We start from the raw sequence: 14,252 nt of genomic DNA, 5'->3' as shown, positions 1-14,252 counted from the left end.
GATTCCTAAAGATCCATCCACTGAACCGATTTGTATGAAATTTGGTACGGAAATAGCTTGCGTCCCTGTTATCGAAATAGGTCACTTTTTATCCCGGAAAATCAAACAGTTCCCACGGGATCTATAGAAATCTAAATCCACGCGGACGAAGTCGCGGGCATCCTCTAGTCAACTATAAAATCTTATGAATTTACTTTAAACACTGAATAATAATTCTAACTGGTTTTGAAATAAAGAGGCGACTCGGTTATGTACAAAAATCCGGTTTCCAACTAATTTTACTGACATATTGAAATAGTGACCCAAAATACTAACTTATGACTACAAAAACTACTTGCTAAATTGCTAAAAGTATTCTTGCTGCTACAAGCTTAAATTGAAACCTAATAGGAATTTCAATTTTATATTGCACTAATAGGAAAAAAAACCGGCCAAGTGCTAGTCAGACTCGCGTACTGAGGGTTCCGTACTCGGGTAATTTTTCCGACATTTTGCACGATAAGTCAAAAACTATTATGCATAAAAATAAATAAAAATCTATTTTAGAATACAAAGGTAAAACCCTTCCATATTATGATACCCCACTTGGTAAACTTATCTTATTTTGAAAATTGAAACACATTTTAATTTTTTTTAACATGTAACCACAAATTCACGGTTTTCGGATTTATTCCGTTACTTGTGCTATAAGACCTACCTACCTGCCAAACATAATTCTAGGTCAACGGGAAGTACCCTATAGGTTTTCTTGACAGACACGACGAACGGACGGACGGACGGCCAGACAGACAGACAGACAACAAAGTGATCCTATAAGGATTCCGTTTTTCCTTTTGAGGTACGGGTAACGGAACCCTAAAAATGTTCATCCAGAATCCTCGGGCGATGGAAAGAGGTACGTTTGGTTTTATCTTAGAGTTTTGTTTTTTTGAGAGTTTATCAAATCAGAAATGAGTAGATCTGTAGGACAACGAATAACCGACAGAGCACAACGGGAAACTGAAGTGGCATGGGCCATGTGGCATGGGTTTCTTGTTCAAAGAGCTGTATTGTATTATGGGCCTTTGAAAGTAGTTTCGATAACTGGAAAGTGTCGCTACTAGATGGCATTAACAGTCGCTTCAGTACTGATTGAACCACAGAAATCCAAATAGTATTTTATATCTATGGATTGAACATATCACTAGTAGCAAGCGAACCGTGTGGCCTAGCATTCAAGGCGTCGCGTCGCGTCGGGAGCGATCCAGAAACACTAATATTATAGGCAGTAAATATGTCGCGTAATGCCTCTTTTTGTAAGAGTGACAAAACCAAATTAGTCAATTGTAAATTATTACCGTACCTACCAAATACCAATTATTTCTGATAGTAGCATACAAATTTGTCTCCCGCTTTTGTCATTTGTGGTCCATTCAGTCGATTGAATAATACGCTGAATCAAGTTTCAAGGCTAACCATTTTTTTGTTTAGTCATTGGGTATGAAGCATTTCTTAAGCCCACGATTTTAATAGCTTTATCTAATTGCTCTATAAACCATGCCTACGTGGAGTGGTGCCAAGAATACTGGCTGCATTTCCGCGTTGGACAGCCAGGCTGATCCTTTGCGCAAAAAATGAACCAGCCCTTTTGTCGCCAGATGAGACGTGAAATGTCTCTCATACGCGGTGAAATGTCTCGTAAAATTTTTTTTAGCACTAAGGTTGAAAATTGAGATCTATAGTGCGACTGAAGACACTGTTAAAACGAGACAGCGTTATATCGCTGGCATAAATCTGTCTCGTTTTAACTAAAACTGAGTAAAGTCAAAGTACGCTCTATATGTAGATTTCAGCGAACACTTCATGGTCTTAGTGTCCAACGGCAAACAGAACAAAAATGTGAACAAATTGTGCTTCAGATAGGAGGTATCTACCTACCTAGATTTTGGTAATGTTGTCCAATGTGTCAATTTGTTAGGCTAATTCTGTACAGCTGTTCTAATATATTTTTATATTTTAATTGACTGACCACATCCGCGGAATCTAGACCATAAACAAACGTTAATAGCTGTCGAATGTATAATTTAATGCATTAGGTAAGTTTTATCACCCCTGATATTACGCAATCATAGTGGATATGGAAATCATAGTGGAATCTTCCTAGACATAATAATATAACTATTAAGTAGGTACGTAGGTATAACAACTAGATATACCTGAAATAATGGAAGATACGTCCTCGAACAAGATTGTCGTAACGGGTTTCTGAAGAATTAAATTCTACAAAAAAATCTATCAAATAATAAACTAACCATATTTTAATATTATCACGGACTAGCTGATTCGCCCACCCCAGCTTCACTCGAGTAGAATTTTTGAAAATCGGTGAGGGAGTGGAATTTCCAAAAATCCTGAATCACTCTCTCTCTTTATGAACTAAGAAAAATATATAAAAAAAAATTCTTTGGTTTTTCAGTAGATTTCACTGAAGTAATTAAATTGTCTTTATTAACCTTTAAAAATCAGTCAGTCAGGACAAGTCTTTTTATATGTAACTTTAGGTCAGCTGACTTGCCCTGGTTTTGCCAATATTTATGATTTTAATTTTCCTTGTAAAACGTTCTTAATGATGGTGAGAATCGCAATTTATATCCACCAACCCTAAATTCCAAACGTCACAACTATCATCTTAGATTACTTTAACTATAGCTAGATCTACAGGTACAGATGTGGATTATAGAAAGGGAATCTTGCTACATTCATTCGCTTGGCATTGAATATCGCTGCTAAACTAAAAGCAAGCTTGTGAGTTGTGACATTAGAAGCCACCGGTTGACCTCGGCGAGAAACACCCAATGAATCATTCCGCATTCAGTTATTGTATACCGATACATACAATATCAAAAAGAAAATATTCCTATCATCAATAATTAATATATCTGCAAAATTAACCTATACCCTATCCACGGAATGAAGTTAGTATGCCGCTCTCTCTATTACTTAAACCCAAACAAAAATAGAGAGAGAGCTATACTAACTTCATTCCGAGGATAAATTAGTACAGGGACTTCGTCTATGGTGGCGTTTGCTGGCGCGCGTGCGGTGCTTTTTTGGAGTGTTTTTTTGTGAAAAGTGGCCGGTTTTTGTGTTCTGCTGGTGTTTATTGGTGGTGGAACTGACTGGGAAGCGCTCTAAAGGGCGCCGTGTGTATGTCAGCGGGCGCCGGCACAGACGAAGTCCATACTTATACATATAGTTTCCCTAAATTGTAAATAACTACATACTTGACATTGGCTAATCAGTGTAAAGCCAGACGAGAGAAAAAAAAAAGATAGTACAGCGCTCTCTCTGTCGCGTAATCCCATACAAATGATAGAGCCAAACAGAGAGAGAGCTATACTAACTTTATTCCGAGGATAAATTTAGTAGATACAGCGCTCTCTCTGTTACGTAATTTCATACAAATGATAGAGCCAAACAGAGAGAGAGCTATACTAACTTTATTCCGAGGATAAATTTAGTAGATACAGCGCTCTCTCTGTTACGTAATTTCATACAAATGATAGAGCCAAACAGAGAGAGAGCTATACTAACTTTATTCCGAGGATAAATTTAGTAGATACAGCGCTCTCTCTGTTACGTAATTTCATACAAATGATAGAGCCAAACAGAGAGAGAGCTATACTAACTTTATTCCGAGGATAAATTAGTAGATACAGCGCCCTCTCTGTTAAGTAATTCCATACAAATGATAGAGCCAAACAGAGAGAGCGCTATACTAACTTCATTCCGAGGATATAAATTAGTACAGCGCGGCGCTTTCTCTGTTACGTAATTCCATACAAATGATAGAGCCACTGCCAAACAGAGAGAGGGCTATAATAACTTCATTCCGAGGATAAATTAGTACAGCGCTCTCTTTGTCACATAATTCCATACAAATGATAGAGCCAAACAATATAGTGTAACATATAGTCAATGGACACCTGCATCGATCTAATTTTATGAGTGGTCAATTGATCGGAGCGGTTCAATGCAGATGTTAAAGTTTGTTTCATACTTCTCGCGTCAGTCCCTGAATTTTGAGGGTTGTGGCTCTCTCGAGATATCACCTTCTTCACGATGATGTTTTACCCGGTTGGAGGCCGTATATACATAAGGCATTACAGAAGGGTGTGTCAATCGCTTCTCTTATCTGGTTGGACGTACATCTCGGGCTTTGTCCACGAGGTTTCTTTCCTCCGATCTTGCCAGTAATCAGCAGTTTCTCTTACTCGCGCTTTTTTCTTAGCAATGTGACCGAAGTGAGGTGAGCATCCACCGCAGACAAACATTGTTTCATACATAACTCCATTTATAGCCATCTCACAAATTACCCCAGTTGGTTTGTTCATAAAACCCATATTATTTCTTATAACTTACTTTTTTAGTCTGAATATTTGGATTTTACATAACCAGTTCAGTTGCGCAATCAGCACTTTCTGTTTCTTTTTAATCTCGAAAGAGGTGAAGTCATCTAAATTGGAATTCTTTTGGAATCAATTCCAGTTCATGGGAACTTGCCGACAAAATGCCCATACACTCTTGCTTTGCCCATACCTGCATATATGTAGAAGTTAGCTAAGTAGTTAGTTTTTGAGAAGTTTGGTCAACTGATACAGACACTAGGAATAGAATAAAGACAAGTAGTAAAACGCCCGCGTCCCGTCACGTGCTTTAACGATTCTAACCCACTAACACAAAGGTACTGAATAAATAATTTGATACGGCAATCAAGTGTGGTTTGAAAGTAGTTTGCGGACCAATAATTTGTGCATCCGCACGAACATACAAGTCAATGTTCCACGGTAAAAGCTTTCGTCACGCAACTGACTCATTGAAGTTTACGGAATAGTTAGGTAGGCACCATACAATTAAGTTGGAAAACTTTTTTTTTTAACCCCCGACCCAAAAAGAGGGGTGTTATAAGTTTGACGTGTGTATCTGTGTGTCTGTGTATCTGTGTATCTGTGTATCTGTGTATCTGTCTGTGGCATCGTAGCGCCTAAACGATTGAACCGATTTTAATTTACTTTTTTTTTGTTTGAAAGGTGGCTTGATCGAGAGTGTTCTTAGCTATAATCCAAAAAAAATGGTTGAGCCGTTTAAAAGTTATCAGCTATTTTCTAGTTTTCTTGTAGAAAAGAAGGTTAGATAACCCTTAGGTTCATAATATTCAAGTGTCAATTGACAAATGTCAAGCTGTCAAGATGGACGTTGCCTAGATATACATAATTATTTATTTGAAATTGATTTGTCGGGGGTGTTGAAAATTTTTAATTTACACTTGTTATTCCTTTTCTTTAATTGAAACAATAATATGATCCCTTATTTAGTAACCTACTTACTAAATAGGGGACGTTTTTTAAATTGATTCCTTTTAATAAGTACCTATCACTCGAACGAAAAACGTAAAGTTAGAAAACATATTTTAGTTCATAAAAAAATAGCTCTCCATTAAAATTCTTCTAAATGACAAAATAATCATAAAACTGATGAGTTGATGGAATTTTGTGACCGTTAATTAACGGTCATTGGTCAAAACTCTTGACGATGTCTTTAAAATACTTAGTTCACAATTATTCTGCTATTTTGACGGATTTGCAGATTTGAGTGCTTAATTTTCACTCACTTACAAAAGTGGTAGAATGCTGCCTAGAAGTGGCAGATTTGGAAGTTTTCAAAGACAATGAACAAATTATTATCTACTGAAAACCAAACTGAAAAGTAATTACGTTGGAGAACATTTTACCGAACTGGCAACCCCCGTCTATCTCCTCGAGGTTTCCATGTTTACCATTCATATTTTTATGCTTATAATAATTTATAAACGGTAATGTTCCATAAAAAGTATATAAATAAAATTGTGTCATTTCCTTACAGTCGGTAATAACTTCATAAATCGTTAATAGCTTCATAGCCGTTGCCATGGGTCGGTAATAGAAACAATCAACTTATTCATTTCATCAAATTATTTATGATATTCTTCTTGTTAAAAGCATTTAAGTAGGTATCATTAAAAGTAAATGAAATAAACATTCCATATTTGTATAAATATAAAAAAGTAAATGTGAAAGTGAAAACAACCACTCATCGATTTCCCAATTTTTTTTAATTTACACTTATTTAAGAATATTAGCCATGTTAATCATGACGAATACTCCCCTTTCCCCTCCAATTAAGCGTAAAGCTTGTGCTAGGAGTGCGACAATAGTGCAACGGGTGGGGTTTGAACCGCCGACCTTTCGGAATTCAGTCCGCTCCTCAACCGTTGAGCTATCGAGGCTCTATGGAACCTGCATTTACCTTACTTCAATAGTGACTTCTAGGATCACAAGTAATTTTACGTTAAAAAACCTCGTGGACGAAGTTGCACGCGAAAACTCATAAAACGAACGGTATAATATCAACTCTTCCTCATTGCTTCTTCGTGTTCATTGTCGAAGTACAGTGAGTCATAAATATATAAACGATTTTATGCAGGGTTGCCATCTTAAAAGTATACCTACATGAAATACATACATTTTTAATACTAAGTTAAATGGTGCATAGTTATCTAAGCTATTTATTTAGATTTTTTTTCATCAAATAAGAATTCTTGTTTCCAAAAACATAATTGGATAATGGAAAATAACGGAGAACTAACTTAAAAAAGTCGGAGAGTTTAACTTATGGAAATCTCATGTTTTCACGAGTCGTTATCAATGAGCTCTCTGAATTTTCGAATTCTTTGATTCTAATTTCTATCTATTTTATTGTGGTTATGTGTACAAAACTGTCAATGAAATAGAAAGCTGAGATGTCTTATTGATGTTGGAATTGTTTGCTAACAGTTACCAATAGCGGTGATGTTTTGATTACGTGGTCATAGACACATAATCGTGTCCATGATCGCAGATTATGACATGACTTCAAGTTCAGGTTTGGTCCATTGTGCGTTGAGTATATAGATACGGTCTACCGGTGTAGCCATATCACTATAATATGATTTGGTATTCTTATCCTTGCATGATGCCCCGTAGACATTGATTAGGGGCAGGTTTACCATCTAAAACTGCATAGTGACAGGTAGACAACAGATCCTTAGTTAAAAAAGGTCTAAAAAGAGACCTCAAAATGACTCTCAAAGATGTTTTTGAAAAACCCTGTCCAATTTGGGAATTTCTAGTCAGATGGCCGAATAAATAAATTCAGCAAAATCTATTTCGTCTTTTTCTTGTCGAGTTTCTTCTAGGTTTATTTTGAGGCTACTCAATACCTATATCAACAGCTTTAAGCCCCACATGACTCGATAAAGACATAAAACAATACTATGAAAGTGGGCCACAGTACATAAAAACAAGTCTTGGTGTTTCAACAAGCACAAATTGAGTAAGATGCGACTTTGGAAAGCCGTAAAGAAAGTTGGCCGAGCGTATCCATGAATGATCGCAGTTTTAAAGTCACTATGTTGACTAGCGTAATACAATTTAGTTACCTAGGTACCTAATTGATGAAAATTAAGAGTCAATTGTCAATATTTTAGTAACAAAAAGACTACACATTAGCCCTTGATTGCAATCTAACCCGCCGCGATGTTTAGTAAGATGTTGTCTAAGAACAAAATTAAGTAACTATCTATTATCATTTATTAATATTATGTACCTACTCGTGTCTCGTCTTTACTTTTAGGAGGGAGCATTGTTGTGAATGCGCGCGCGCATGCACTTCAATGCTCATCAACTTCACTCAAAATCTCGGTTAAATAATTGTAAACATTACTCTTCTTTGGGTTTCACCTCAGAAAAATAAACCAGTCAAATTTTTTCTACAATTTAAAAATCTAATTAGTTAGGCATGTTGTATAATTATGCAATTATGATGAGGCTTACATACCGTGCGTAGGTAGGTACCTACCTTTGTTTGTCAAGTTATAAAAATAATAGCATTTATGCCATTTATGTAGGAATTTCTTTGAATTCGTAAAAGCATTTTTATAGCATCAGAATTCAGATAAAATGTCATAAATAAGCCATTAATGGTTAAGTAGGTGGGTACTTAACTAGGTACATCAAATGAAAATGCGAAATAGGTATAGATATCATAAAAAATAATTGAATATCTAGTGATATAGAATATAATGTTTTTATTTACATTGCTACAATAAAAATTTATAGATAGCCTGATTTACCTACCTACCTTGGTATGGTAGATACCAAATACCTATACCTACCTATCTTATTTCCTGGCATTATGTTGCGCACATGATCTACTTACATTCATGTTTCCTACTATAGGTATCCGAAACCTTTAGGTAAGCAAGTGCCGATAATAACTGTACAAAGTTTGAATTCAATCCAAGATTAACGATCAGTGTACGCAGAGGTAACAAACAAACAGACAATTAATATTTAGGTACCTAAATACCTATGTACAGAATGTTGTACCTATTTACTTATATTTAAAAGATTTAAGCTTTACTCAAGCTTTAATCATTACGTACCTAGCTACTTAACTATTTATTAATTAGTTTTCTTTATTATGCAAATTATACCGACTTATATAAATAGAATAGAATATATTATATCACCCTATTCCTACTAATTATTACCTAAGTAGGTATCTATTGTCGCACTAATATGTATTCTAAGCTAAGATTTTGATCCTGGTAATTCATTTTATCTTGGGTGAAGTCAAATATTTACCTACTAATCTACCTACTTTCTCAAACAGGTGCAGCAGTGCAGTGGTGTGAACACTTATAAGTTTCGGGATCGATTCTTGGACCGTTCAATTTTGGAACCAAAATATCTATATTTTCTTGTATGTACCTATTATCTAGGCAGCAAGTAGGCACTAAGCACCCAATCAGCTGGACCATAGATGGAGAAGTACCTAGGGAGTAGATAGGTAGGTATATGTACTTAATATGGATAAGTAGGTAGGTGGGTACCTATCTAACTGCCAAGCTTTTCAAAATTAAGTAAGGAGGTACCTACCTAGGTATCAAAATTTCAAATAGGTCATTAGGTGGTAGGTATAATATTAGATCTTATCGACGATGAAAACCTTAAAAATAATACATATAGGTATAATATGCAATCATAAGTAGATAGGTACCTATACCTAGTGAGTATCTCCTCTAGGCTCTACCATCTACCAAGGAAAACGCAATATCCATCAATCTAGATGTCGTGAAATAAAAATATTCAAGACCTAGTTGCAAATGATCGTTCTCATAACACTAAAACTATTCCTGCTTTTTTAAATAACGATGAAAGCTTCATTGTGTTAAAAATCTTTTATTTCCATTTGAAAATTCTAATCGAAAGTTCATTATATCTACCTGTCAATAGATAGGCATAACTACCAACATAAAACAAGAAAACAAGTGTAAATTAAAAATTTATAACACCCCCGACAAGTGAAGGTTACAAGTAATTAAAAAAGAGCTGATAATTTTTAAACGGCTTAACCGATTTTCTTGGATTATAGCTAAGAACACTCTCGATCAAGCCACCTTTCAAACAAAAAAAAAACTAAATCAAAATCGGTTCATTAGTTTAGGAGCTACGATGCCACAGACAGATACACAGATACACACGTCAAACTTATAACACCCCTCTTTTTGGGTCGGGGGTTAAAAATAGAGTTAGGAAAGCTTGTAAATTACCTAATAATCTTATTTAAGGTAAATTGTATAACTAGATGGGCATTATATTATTATGATCCTGGTTCTTCTCAAAGCCACACGTGTATTTTCACCTTCGAATATAAACATTGAACAAAACAAGCCACTTTACACAGCGAAATCGTTTCCCCAACGTTCAGATCTCTAAACCGCAAATTAACCAACGTAATTACAGTAAATAAACATTTGTTTATAAATAAAAGCTTCGATGTTCACCAAACGTGCGGCATGTGTCGCATAGACTTAACGTCCGCACACGAGGGCAATCGCGTCGGCACTGGAGACTGGAGTGAGGAGTCGACTCCGTATCGACCTCATAACAATGAATGGAGGGCCAGCACCGCAGTCTCCCACTGCAAGCTCAGTACTGCACTGCAGCTTTATTTTTGGCAAATCACTTTGGCGGAACCCCCGATGATAGTCCTATTGAAAACTGTGCCAAAAAGCCGGGGTTGCTACGGGAGTAATGACATGCGTCTCGTTGAACTCGTTTAACTTGCGGATTTTTCCATATCCGATGGCTTAGATCACAATATTGCATCAACTATTAATATAACCTAAACAATTGTCGACTTTACAGGACTGAAGAGCTGTGGACATAGCATAGCAAAAATCGTAGATAATTTTTATACAGTTCAGCATCTAATCACAACTCTCGACCAGGGTCATAATCTAGGTATCTAGTGCTAGTCATAATCTGAACTTCAAACAGCTTTCCTGATAAATTGTGTAGTTAACGCGATTGTGAACTACTATGCATAAAATATATTATTGAACTATAGGTACATCGATGTGTTTAACGCTATCTAACCTTCGCATTCCACTCGGGGAAAATGAAAATCCTTTCTTAGTGGATGTACGCTATACGCTAATAAAGACAGAATTTGCATGCCAAATCGCGACTTTCTAGATCCAGCTGTTTGAGCTGTAGGTACGTTACGTGAGGTAGGTACGTTAATATACAGTCAGTCAATCAGTTTCTCCTTTTTAACCGACTTCCAAAAAAGGAGGAGGTTCTCAATTCGTCGGAATCTTTTTTTTTTTTTTTTTTTTTATTTTTTTTTTATATTTTTTATGTATGTTCCCCGATTACTCAAAAACCCCTGGACCGATTTGGAAAATTTTTTTTTTGTTTGAAAGGGTATACTGTGCAGGTGGTCCCATATAAATTTGGTGAAGATCTGATGAATATCTTCGGAGATGGAGAACAGAACTCCTCAATGGATAGGAGCAAATTGCTCGCGATCAGTGTAATAGCTTAGTAAACAGTAGGGTTTTAACTGGGCACAGCATATTATAGTACAGTGGGGCCACTAAAAATTGTGAAATAAAAAATTTTCAAAAGAAAAATAAAACCGACTTCAAAAACGACAAACACTAAAAAGTAAAAAATAACTTTTGTTTAGCTACACGTGTAATGTACCTAGGTATGAAGTCGGGCGAGCTTCACTCTTGGATTTCTAATTTTGTTTTAATATGCTCGCTCGACTTCATACCTAGGTACATTACACGTGTAGCTAAACAAAAGTTATTTTTTACTTTTTAGTGTTTGTCGTTTTTGAAGTCGGTTTTATTTTTCTTTTGAAAATTTTTGTATCTATACTTATAGCCTATAGGCCTGTGCCAATTCATGAATTAGCGGCGAAGGCAATTACAGAGAGAAGCAGTCACAAAAAATCAAGAGTCAATGAACTGTGGCTGAATTCTTTAAATTCCTTTCTCATGAGTTGCCCAATCTTCGTCGAATTTTTTACCGACTTCCAAAAAGGAGGAGGTTCTCTTTAATATTTACATGATGACCCTAATAGAATATCGTAACCAAATTGTAAGTCAATAGAGATATGGAGCAACCCGCTGGTATTGCACTCGCGAAACCCAGATGTTTATTTTGGTTGCGGGATCAAATTTAGACGCATGCGTGACAGGCAGTCGCTGTTGTCTGAATGACCTTGTTCCCACGGCAATAATTGTATCTTCTACTGGATGATATGGGCCTGGAGGTCGAGTCACGGCCGCACAGAAATAAACTACTATCATCAAATGTCATCACACTGATTTGTTACATTGCGACTTGCGAGCTACTCGTAAATGCTATAAACGCAGATGCAGTCTCGCGCATCGGTATGATAAATATATCAGTCGTGCAAATACATTCATAAATGTTGTAGCTTATTCATTAATGATTTTGCAAACGTGGTTTGTTTACCCTCAAACAACCACTCTGGGGTCTGTCGGAAATGTTAATTGTCCGTGTATCCACCCCGGATTAAAAAAATAAAATATGTAGTAGATATACGAATTAGCCGTCCGATATGGATAGACGGATAATAATCTACACGTTTCCGAGTAAACTTCCTAGGGTGGCTGTTTTAGAGTGGATAAACGGAACAAACAGCAAAAACGAAGACTTTTAATAAAAGAAAGACAAGAAAGTCGCGATAAAACGGAAAAACTGGAAGGTAGGTAAGTACTTTCATCATCCATGCTTCAGCTCTTCTGGTTGTTTCATCAGTCGTCGTCTACAAGTCCATGGCTCGAGCTGGACATAGGTCTCTTGCATGGATTTTCTAGAGAATCCGGTGTAATATGTCCAGCGGCTCCCAGCACATCACTAGGGATCGTCCGACCATCTAATGGGAGCTCCCAACGCTGCATTTTCCGGAGTGAGGTCTCAGGCAATTTCCTTACTTGAAACACACAACTACAAAGGTAAAACTTCGTAGATGAAGGCTATATCCACTCTTTTTTTTTAATTATTTATTTAAAGACACAAATCCTTATAGACTATATCTCGCCAAACTGCGCCGCAGAAACTCATGAGGCTACTTCAGCTCTACAAATTTCCTCATTTCTCAATTGGTCTAAGAATAATATTCCCAGCATGATGGCTGTAGGTATTTTGTGATACTTACGACCAATAAAAGCAAACCAATTGCTGAATATCTCATCCTGAATTATTTCAGTTGTACTTTCCTACTTATCAGTTTTGTTATTGAAGATAGTTAAAATCAATAGCTAAAATCGGCTTCTAGATAAATTAAAACCTCAATAAACAACATCGAATCAGGTGTAGCAAGCTTTACCTACATGTTAATTATTACTTACTAGCTGACGCCCGCGACTTCGTCCGCGTGGATTTAGGTTTTTCGAAATCCCGTGGGAACTCTTTGGTTTTCCGGGATAAAAATTAGCCTATGTGCTAATCCAGGATATTATCTATCTCCATTCCGAATTTCAGATAAATCCGTCCAGTAGTTTTTGCGTGAAGGAGTAACAAACATACACACACACACACACATACAAACCTTCGCCTTTATAATATTAGTGTGACAATTCTGGTTCCTGTGAAAAATTCGATAAACAACATAGGTAGGTACCTTTATCGCGATCCACGTGTACCCTATTGATTTATGGCCGGGGTAAATTGTTCCAGTACATTCGGTGAACTAATACTCACTCTATGCTAGTGAGTGGTGAAGAGACCTGGTGAGTGGACAGAACTCTTCTTTTACAAGTACTAGTATGTGGTAAAATCTTGCAACTGAATTTCAGACATATTCTCGCAAACCGATTGAGCTGGAAACCATTAAAAATGTAACTTCCACTGTAACTTCGATGACAATGCAATAACATGGTACGGTTGGTACATCATGAGACATGTAGGGTTGGTCGATTCTGGAAAACCTGACGGATTCAGGTCTTCACAGATTCAAGTAGTAAAAAAAAACAAATATAGGTAAATCAAGTAGGTATTTCAATATTTATATTTATCTTGACAGATATTTTCCAATAGCTATCGGCAATCTGAGATTTCTCTTGTGTCCCATGATATTGTAAATACTATGTCGTGCGATCGTATCAGATAGGTACCTAGTTTTATTCTTGAGCTTCTATCCAAAGAGATAACATTGTTATATTGGTTGATGTCAATCATCCTTATCATCAAGATAAAGCCGTTAATATAACGGATGGGCGGAAATTTTCTAATCTTATACCTAGTTCCTTAAACATTTGAACTCCGAAGACCATCGGCAAGATAATATTACCTATAATGTTATATTTATCTGCGTGTAACGCTTGTGGGTATTAAATGCCTTATACGAACCACTAGATGACGATGACTAGCAACATTTTTTTCGAATTAAGTACCTAATTCTTAATAATTAAGTAGGTAGTACAAAATATAATGTTGCATTGAGATACTCCATAACTCGTGATTGAACAGTCATGGAAAACGGATGCATTTTATCTGTCTGATAAAAAAATACCTATCTAACTTAAAAATATCTTTTCAACGAAATTGACCCTATCACTGTAAAATGCTGCATTTATTTATTAAAATTATTGAAACGCATTGATAAAATATGTACCTAATTAGTTATAACAAACTTGATCGTAGTTGACCTGCGTAAGTCTTCACTTTAGTAGGTATTATATCTACGTACCACATAAAGATATAGGTACGTACCTACCTAGGTATAAATTACTAAATGGGTCATCTTTACAGCGTATTTAGGCCATAAAAAGTTTAAGGTCAGTGTCGTTCAATCAAAGAATAAAAGAA

At 36.1% G+C, this 14,252-nt stretch overlaps 1 protein-coding gene across 4 annotated transcripts in view; it reads right to left on the bottom strand.

Annotated features, from left to right (window-relative positions):
• The window catches only part of LOC123875478 (carbohydrate sulfotransferase 11), a 50,116-nt gene extending 40,061 nt beyond the window's left edge, over window positions 1-10,055 (bottom strand). The window contains exon 1 of one of the 4 annotated variants that reach the window (XM_045921324.1): window positions 9,671-10,055. The gene's annotated coding sequence lies outside the window, so the exon portion shown is untranslated. The remainder of the gene's footprint in view (window positions 1-9,670) is intronic. The other 3 variants (XM_045921323.1, XM_045921325.1, XM_045921326.1) reach the window with 3 other exon arrangements.
• Window positions 10,056-14,252: the final 4,197 nt, after the last annotated feature.

This window comes from Maniola jurtina, chromosome 20 (genome assembly GCF_905333055.1).
Source record: "Maniola jurtina chromosome 20, ilManJurt1.1, whole genome shotgun sequence".
Lineage (NCBI taxonomy): Eukaryota > Metazoa > Arthropoda > Insecta > Lepidoptera > Nymphalidae > Maniola > Maniola jurtina.
Note: the sequence above shows the minus strand (reverse complement) of the source record. Positions and strands in the feature narration are given on the sequence as shown.